Genomic DNA, 8,247 nt, shown 5'->3' with positions numbered 1-8,247 from the left:
GCTGGTGGAGACTGACAGCTTCCGTGACTTGATGGCATTGGCAGTCCCACAGTACAAGGTGCCCAGCCGCTTTTACTTCAGCAGGCAGGGTGTCCCTGCCCTGCACAGGCATGTTGAGGCAAACATAAAACATGCGCTACTGAACGCCGTCAGTAGCAAGGTCCACCTCACCACCGATGCGTGGACCAGTCAGCATGGACAGGGGCGATATGTTTCCCTCACTGCCCATTGGGTTAATGTTGTTGAGCCAGGTACAGATCGTGCGAGTGGCGCAGGACGTGTCCTGCCCACTCCAAGGATTGCAGGAATCCAGTCTGTACGCATCGACTCCTCCTCTTACACCAGTTCCTCTGATTCCTCTCTTCAGGATCCGTCACAGTCCACCTCCACATGGACCCGTGAACGTTTACCTATGACCGACACAGCCGTGGCCAAACGTCAGCAGGCCGTCTTGAAACTAGTTTCATTGGGGCATCGAAGCCACACAGCGCAGGAGCTCTGGAATGCCATCAAGCAGGAGAGCGATGTGTGGTTACTGCCAGCGAATCTCCAGCCAGGCATGGTAGTGTGTGACAATGGCCGAAATCTGGTGGCAGCTTTGGCCCTTGGCAACCTCACTCACATCCCATGTCTGGCACATGTGCTCAATTTGGTTGTGCAGAGTTTTCTGAGGGACTATCCGGATCTTGATGCCCTGCTGCACAAGGTCCGCCTAGAGTGTGCTCACTTGCGGCGTTCCAGCTTGGCCAGATCCCGCATTGCTGCTCTGCAGCGCCGATTCCGCCATCCGGAACACCGCATCATATGTGACCTACCTACCCGGTGGAATTCCACGTTACATATGTTGGAGCGGTTGTGTGAGCAGCAGCAAGCAGTTATGGAGTACCAGCTGCATCAGGCGCAAAGAAGTCGCAGTCAGCGCCGATCAGACTTCACAACCACAGAGTGGGCCACTATGAAGGACGTCTGCCAGGTTTTGCGTCCTTTTGATTATTCCACGCGGATGGCAAGTGCAGATGATGCACTAGTCAGCATGACTGTCCCCCTTATCTGCCTGCTTCAGCAAACTTTGCAAGGGTTAAAGGATGATGTGGTGGAAGAGGTGGAGGATGAGGAGTCACCTTTTCCATCAGCTTCTGGAGAGTCAGCGCCACGTGGTTCTTCAGAAAAAGGTACGCAGGGGCCAATTTGTGAGGAGGATGAGGAGGAGTCAATGGAGGAGGAAGAGCTCCATCCAGAGGAGGGAGCGACACAATTGTCCAGTGGTCAGTGTGTACAGCGAGGGTGGGGTGGTGACGAGTGGGCAGAGATCATGTCTCAAGCAGGGGACAGCGTTTCTGGGCCAGTTGGCACTCTGCAGCACATGGTGGATTTCATGCTGCAGTGCCTGAGAAACGACCGCCGCATCGACCACATTCTCAACATGCCTGATTATTGGGTGTTCACCCTCCTCGATCCTCGCTACCGGGACAACGTCCAAAACCTCATCCCTGGGTTGACCCGGGAGCGTAAATTGCGGGAGTACCACGACACACTGGTGAATTCCATCATCTTCTCCTGTCCAACTGAGAGGAGTGCTGCTAGTGCTTTACAAAGCAGCTCAGTGCGTCGAGGCAGTGGGGGAGGCTCTGCCCAAAGAGGGAGCAGAAGCAGTGCCTCTGCCCAAGGCAAGCCCAGTATGGCACAACTCTGGCACACTTTTGTGTGCCCGCCCCAAATGTCTACACCATCACCGGCAGCTCCAGTCAGCAGGAGGCAACAGTTCCGTCAGATGGTGACAGACTACATGGCTTGCCCTCTTACTGTACTCCCAGACGGCTCTTCCCCGTTCAAGTTTTGGGTCTCTAAGCTGGATACATGGCCAGAGCTAAGCCAGTATGCATTGGAGGTGCTGGCTTGCCCTGCGGCTAGTGTCTTATCGGAACGTGTCTTTAGTGCCGCAGGTGGTGTACTAACAGACCGTCGCATGCGACTATCCTCCGATAACGTTGACCAGCTTACTTTCCTGAAAATGAACCAGGCCTGGATCTCGCAGGAGTTTGCCACTCCTCTGCCTGATTAAGTTATTGGGTGTCATCCAGGTCTCCTGCTGTGTTCATCTTTCTACCACCTGAACTGCTATTCCTGGGCTCCAACACCGCCAGTTGCGGCTCAGAAGTGCAGGCTGCACAGTAAAAACATACGACCCAGTGTTATTGGGTTTCAGTAACGTCAGCTGATCCCCAGCTGTGTAGCCGGCAATGTGTCCTGCGACCGCCACGCTGGCACAACAACCTAAATGTAAGGGAACCTGTCCCCCCCCCCCACCGTCGTTTGTTACTGAAAGAGCCATCTTGTGCAGCAGTAATGCTGCACAAGGAAAAGGTAGCTCTTTTTTTTTAGCTCTTTGCACACGCAGAACTTAACACTTATAAAATGTGTTCACTGATACCGTTATACCGTCCCGGAGCTGGGACTTTCCTTCGTAATGTGACGCAGCACAGCCGTCATTCCTACCCCCTTGGTGCCATGCGCTGCCTCCTCAGCGTTGTTTTAAGCTGTCACGGAGCCTGCGCTGTTCTGTTATCCCTTGGGCATGCCCTATTTGCGCTGCCTGTCTTCTGACATAATTTGGTGTCAGACTGGCTGCGCCTGTGCGGCCGCGCTGCCCGAGATCCCGACTCGCAGTGTCTTCTGATTGAGTCACACTGCGGGCCTGGGATCCATGGGCATGCGCAGTGCATATCTTCCCCTCGGGCTCTCGCTCATTTCCCTCCGCCTTCTTTAGACTGTGCGCCGTCAGCTGATCCCTAGCATGCCACGGCCGTGACACCGCACAGTCTGAAGAAGAGGGAAGGAGGGGAGTGAGAGTCGAGGTTATGCACTGTGCATGCCCATGGTTCCAAGGCCCGCAGTGGGATTACGTTAGACGAGACTGCGAGGTGGGATCTGGAGCAGCGTGGACGCACAGGCACTGCCAGCCTGACACCAAATTATGTCAGAAGACAGGCAGCGCTAATTGGGCATGGCCAAGGGCTAACAGAACAGCGCAGGCTCCGTGACAGCTTAAAACAACGCTGAGGAGGCAGCGCACGGCATCAAGGGGATAGGAATGACAGCTGTGCTGTGTCCCATTACGAAGGAAATTCGCACCTCCGGAACGGTTTAACGGTATAAAGGGACACATTTTTAGTGTTTACTTCGGTGTTTGCAAGGAGCATAATTAAAAGAGCAACCTTTTCCTTTTGCATCCTTAGTGCTGCACAAGATGGCTCTTTCAGCTACAAACGTCTTGGGGGAGGGGGGGGTTAAAGGTTTCCTTTCAACTTGCTCCAATCAGGCTTCGGCTGACACTCTGTTCCTCTGCTCCTCCTGCTGTCCCTGGGCTCTAACACAGCCAGTTGGTGCCTGGAAGTGCTGTGTGCACAGTCAACAGTCGCTCCTCTGTTATTGGGGTTCAGTAACGTCAGCTGATCCCCAGCTGTGTGTGCGGCAATACCTCCAATCTGCTCCTCCTGCTGTCCCTGGGCTCTAACACCGCCCGTTGGTGCCTGGAAGTGCTGTGTGCACAGTCAACAGTCGCTCCTCTGTTATTGGGGTTCAGTAACGTCAGCTGATCATAGTAACATAGTAACATAGTTAGTAAGGCCGAAAAAAGACATTTGTCCATCCAGTTCAGCCTATATTCCATCATAATAAATACCCAGATCTACGTCCTTCTACAGAACCTAATAATTGTATGATACAATATTGTTCTGCTCCAGGAAGACATCAAGGCCTCTCTTGAACCCCTCGACTGAGTTCGCCATCACCACCTCCTCAGGCAAGCAATTCCAGATTCTCACTGCCCTAACAGTAAAGAATCCTCTTCTATGTTGGTGGAAAAACCTTCTCTCCTCCAGACGCAAAGAATGCCCCCTTGTGCCCGTCACCTTCCTTGGTATAAACAGATCCTCAGCGAGATATTTGTATTGTCCCCTTATATACTTATACATGGTTATTAGATCGCCCCTCAGTCGTCTTTTTTCTAGACTAAATAATCCTAATTTCGCTAATCTATCTGGGTATTGTAGTTCTCCCATCCCCTTTATTAATTTTGTTGCCCTCCTTTGTACTCTCTCTAGTTCCATTATATCCTTCCTGAGCACCGGTGCCCAAAACTGGACACAGTACTCCATGTGCGGTCTAACTAGGGATTTGTACAGAGGCAGTATAATGCTCTCATCATGTGTATCCAGACCTCTTTTAATGCACCCCATGATCCTGTTTGCCTTGGCAGCTGCTGCCTGGCACTGGCTGCTCCAGGTAAGTTTATCATTAACTAGGATCCCCAAGTCCTTCTCCCTGTCAGATTTACCCAGTGGTTTCCCGTTCAGTGTGTAATGGTGATATTGATTCCCTCTTCCCATGTGTATAACCTTACATTTATCATTGTTAAACCTCATCTGCCACCTTTCAGCCCAAGTTTCCAACTTATCCAGATCCATCTGTAGCAGAATACTATCTTCTCTTGTATTAACTGCTTTACATAGTTTTGTATCATCTGCAAATATCGATATTTTACTGTGTAAACCTTCTACCATATCATTAATGAATATGTTGAAGAGAACAGGTCCCAATACTGACCCCTGCGGTACCCCACTGGTCACAGCGACCCAGTTAGAGACTATACCATTTATAACCACCCTCTGCTTTCTATCACTAAGCCAGTTACTAACCCATTTACACACATTTTCCCCCAGACCAAGCATTCTCATTTTGTGTACCAACCTCTTGTGCGGCACGGTATCAAACGCTTTGGAAAAATCGAGATATACCACGTCCAATGACTCACCGTGGTCCAGCCTATAGCTTACCTCTTCATAAAAACTGATTAGATTGGTTTGACAGGAGCGATTTCTCATAAACCCATGCTGATATGGACTTAAACAGTTATTCTCATTGAGATAATCCAGAATAACATCCCTCAGAAACCCTTCAAATATTTTACCAACAATAGAGGTTAGACTTACTGGCCTATAATTTCCAGGTTCACTTTTAGAGCCCTTTTTGAATATTGGCACCACATTTGCTATGCGCCAGTCCTGCGGAACAGACCCTGTCGCTATAGAGTCACTAAAAATAAGAAATAATGGTTTATCTATTACATTACTTAGTTCTCTTAGTACTCGTGGGTGTATGCCATCCGGACCCGGAGATTTATCTATTTTAATCTTTAGATCCCCAGCTGTGTGTGCGGCAATACCTCCAATCTGCTCCTCCTGCTGTCCCTGGGCTCTAACACCGCCAGTTGGTGCCTGGAAGTGCTGTGTGCACAGTCAACAGTCGCTCCTCTGTTATTGGGGTTCAGTAACGTCAGCTGATCCCCAGCTGTGTATCCGGCAACGTGTCATGCGACCGCCACGCTGGCACAACTAAAATGTAAGGGGACCTGTCCCCCCCCCCCTAGGCGTTTATTACTGAAAGAGCCACCATGTGCAGCACTAATACTGCACAAGGGAAAGGTCGCTCTTGAAATTATGCTCCTTGCAAATGCTGAACTACACACTCATGTAATGTGTCCCCTCACACCGTCCAACCGTCCTGGAGGTGGGACTTTCCTTTGTAATGTGACGCAGCACAGCCGTCATTGCTACCCCCTTGGCACCGTGCGCTGCCTCCTTAGCGTTGTTTGATTCCGTCATGGACCCTGCGCTGTTATGTTATCCCTTGGCCATGCACAGTTTGCGCTGCCCGTCCTCTGACATCATTTGTTGTCGTCCTGGCTGCGCCTGTGCGTCCACGCTGCCCGAAATCACACCTCGCAGTGTCGTCTAATGTGATCCCACAGTGGGCCTGGTATCCATGGCCATGCGCAGTGCATATACTAGCCTCTCACTCCCCTTCTTCACGCTTCTTCAGACTAGGCGGCGTCAGCTGATCCCTAATAGCATGCCACGGCCGTGACGCCGCACAGTCTGAAGAAGCAGGAAGGAGGTGAGTGAGAGGCGATGATATGCACTGCGCATGCCCATGGATCCCTGGCCCACAGTGGGACTACATTAGATGACACTGCAAGGTTGGATCTCGGGCAGCTTGGACTTGCACTGCCAGCCTGACACCTACATGATGTCAGAAGACGGGCACCGCTAACTGTGCATGGCCAAGGGATAACATTACAGCGCGGGCTCCGTGACAGAACCAAACAACGTTGAGGAGGTGGCGCCCGGCACCAAGGGGGTTGGAATGACGGCTGTGCTGTGTCACATTACAAAGGAAAGTCCCACTTCCGGGATGGTTTGACGGTGTGAGGGGACACATTATATGAGTGTGTACTTCAGCGTTTGCAAGGAGCATAATTTTCGGAGCCACCATTTTCCATGTGCAGTATTACTGCTGTGCAAGATGGCTCTTTCAGCAACAAATGCCTGGGGGGGGGTTAAAGGTTCCCTTTCAACTTGCTCCACTGCAGGCTTCGGCCTACACTCTGCTCCTCTTTGATTCCCTGGGTTTCAACACTGTCAGTTGCCACCTGGAAGTGTTGTCTACACAGAAAAAACACTAGGTGATGTGTCAGTGGGGTTCAGCACCGCCAGCTGTTCCCCTGCTGTGTAGTCGGCAACGTGTCCAGCACAAGCCACGCTGGCACAACAGAACAAAAGCTGCCACCAGTGCAGGCTTCGGCCTACACTCTGCTCCTCTCCTCCTCCTGCTGACCCTGGGCTCAAACACCGCTAGTTTTTGCCCGGAAGTGCTAGCTGCACAGAGAAAAACACCAGCCAATGTGTTAGTGGGGTTCAGCAACGCCAGCTGTTCCCCTGCTGTGTAGCCGGCAACGTGACCTGCAAACGCCACGCAGGCACATGAACTGAAATTAAAGGGAACCTGGCCCCACCCCCCCAGGTGTTTCTATGTATAACAGCCACCTAGTACAGCAGTACTGCTGCATTTGTACAAGGTGGCTGACTTTTTCTCCTTGCCCACGTGGAACTCAACACGTACAAAATGTGTCTCATTGAGACCATTCCACTGTCCCTGAGGTGTGACTTTCCTTTCTAATGATACGCAGCACCAACCTTGTTAGCGCTGCCCGTCTTTTGACATCATTGGTTAGCTGGCTGCGCCTGTGCATCTGCCCTGCTCGAAACAACGCCCCTCGGTGTCTTATTTTTTTGAACAGCGAGGGTGTGATTGATGGGCATGTGCAGTGCATATGTTTGCCTGTGTTCACTCATCTCCTTCCGCCTTCTTCAGACTGGGTGTCCTCATGGCCGCGGCAGGCGATAAGGGATCAGATGAGGCCGCCCAGTCTGAAGCAGGTGTAAGGACATGTGTGAGCGGCGAACATATTTACTGCACAAGGCCACGAATCCCAGCACCGCAGTGTGACTTTAGGAAAAGCCACTGTGGGTCTGGGATTTATGGCCATCGTTAACCGCACCGGCCAACATGAAATGAGGTCATGAGACGGCCTGCGCTAACAGGGTATTGCCAAGGGATAACACAAGAGCGCAGTTTCCTGTACTGCAAATAACAACGGTAAGGAATCTGCGCACAGCACCTAGGTGTAAATTTGTACACCTGTGCTGCGTCTCCTTAAAAAGACTAGTAGTCACGCCTCCACTACTGTTTTACAGTATAATGGGCTAAATAGTGTACGTGTTTAATTCAGCGTGTGCAAGGAGCAAAATTAAATAGAGCAACCTTTGACTTGTGCATCATTAATGCTGTTCAAGGTGTGGCTCTTGTACCTTGCAACACCTGAGGGGGGGTTAAAGGTAACCTTTGAAATTGGTTCAACTAGGCTTCAGCCTACACTCTGCTCCTCTACTCCTCCTGCTGACCCTGGGCTCAAACACCGCTAGTTTTTGCCCGGAAATGCTAGCTGCACAGAGAAAAACACCAGCCAATGTGTTAGTGGGGTTCAGCAACGCCAGCTGTTCCCCTGCTGTGTAGTCGGCAACGTGTCCAGCACAAGCCACGCTGGCACAACAGAACAAAAGCTGCCACCAGTGCAGGCTTCGGCCTACACTTTGCTCCTCTCCTCCTCCTGCTGACCCTGGGCTCAAACAACGCCAGTTTCTGCCCAGACATGCTAGCTGCACAGAGAAAAACACCAGCCAATGTGTTAGTGGGGTTCAGCACCGCCAGCTGTTCCCCTGCTGTGTAGTCGGCATCGTGTCCAGCACAAGCCGCGCTGGCACAACTGACCAAAAGCTGCCACCAGTGCAGGCTTCGGCCTACACTTTGCTCCTCTCCTCCTCCTGCTGACCCTGGGCTCAAACAACG

Source organism: Ranitomeya imitator, chromosome 4, assembly GCF_032444005.1.
Source record: "Ranitomeya imitator isolate aRanImi1 chromosome 4, aRanImi1.pri, whole genome shotgun sequence".
In the NCBI taxonomy this organism is placed as follows: Eukaryota; Metazoa; Chordata; class Amphibia; order Anura; family Dendrobatidae; genus Ranitomeya; species Ranitomeya imitator.
This window is presented reverse-complemented; position numbering follows the sequence as displayed.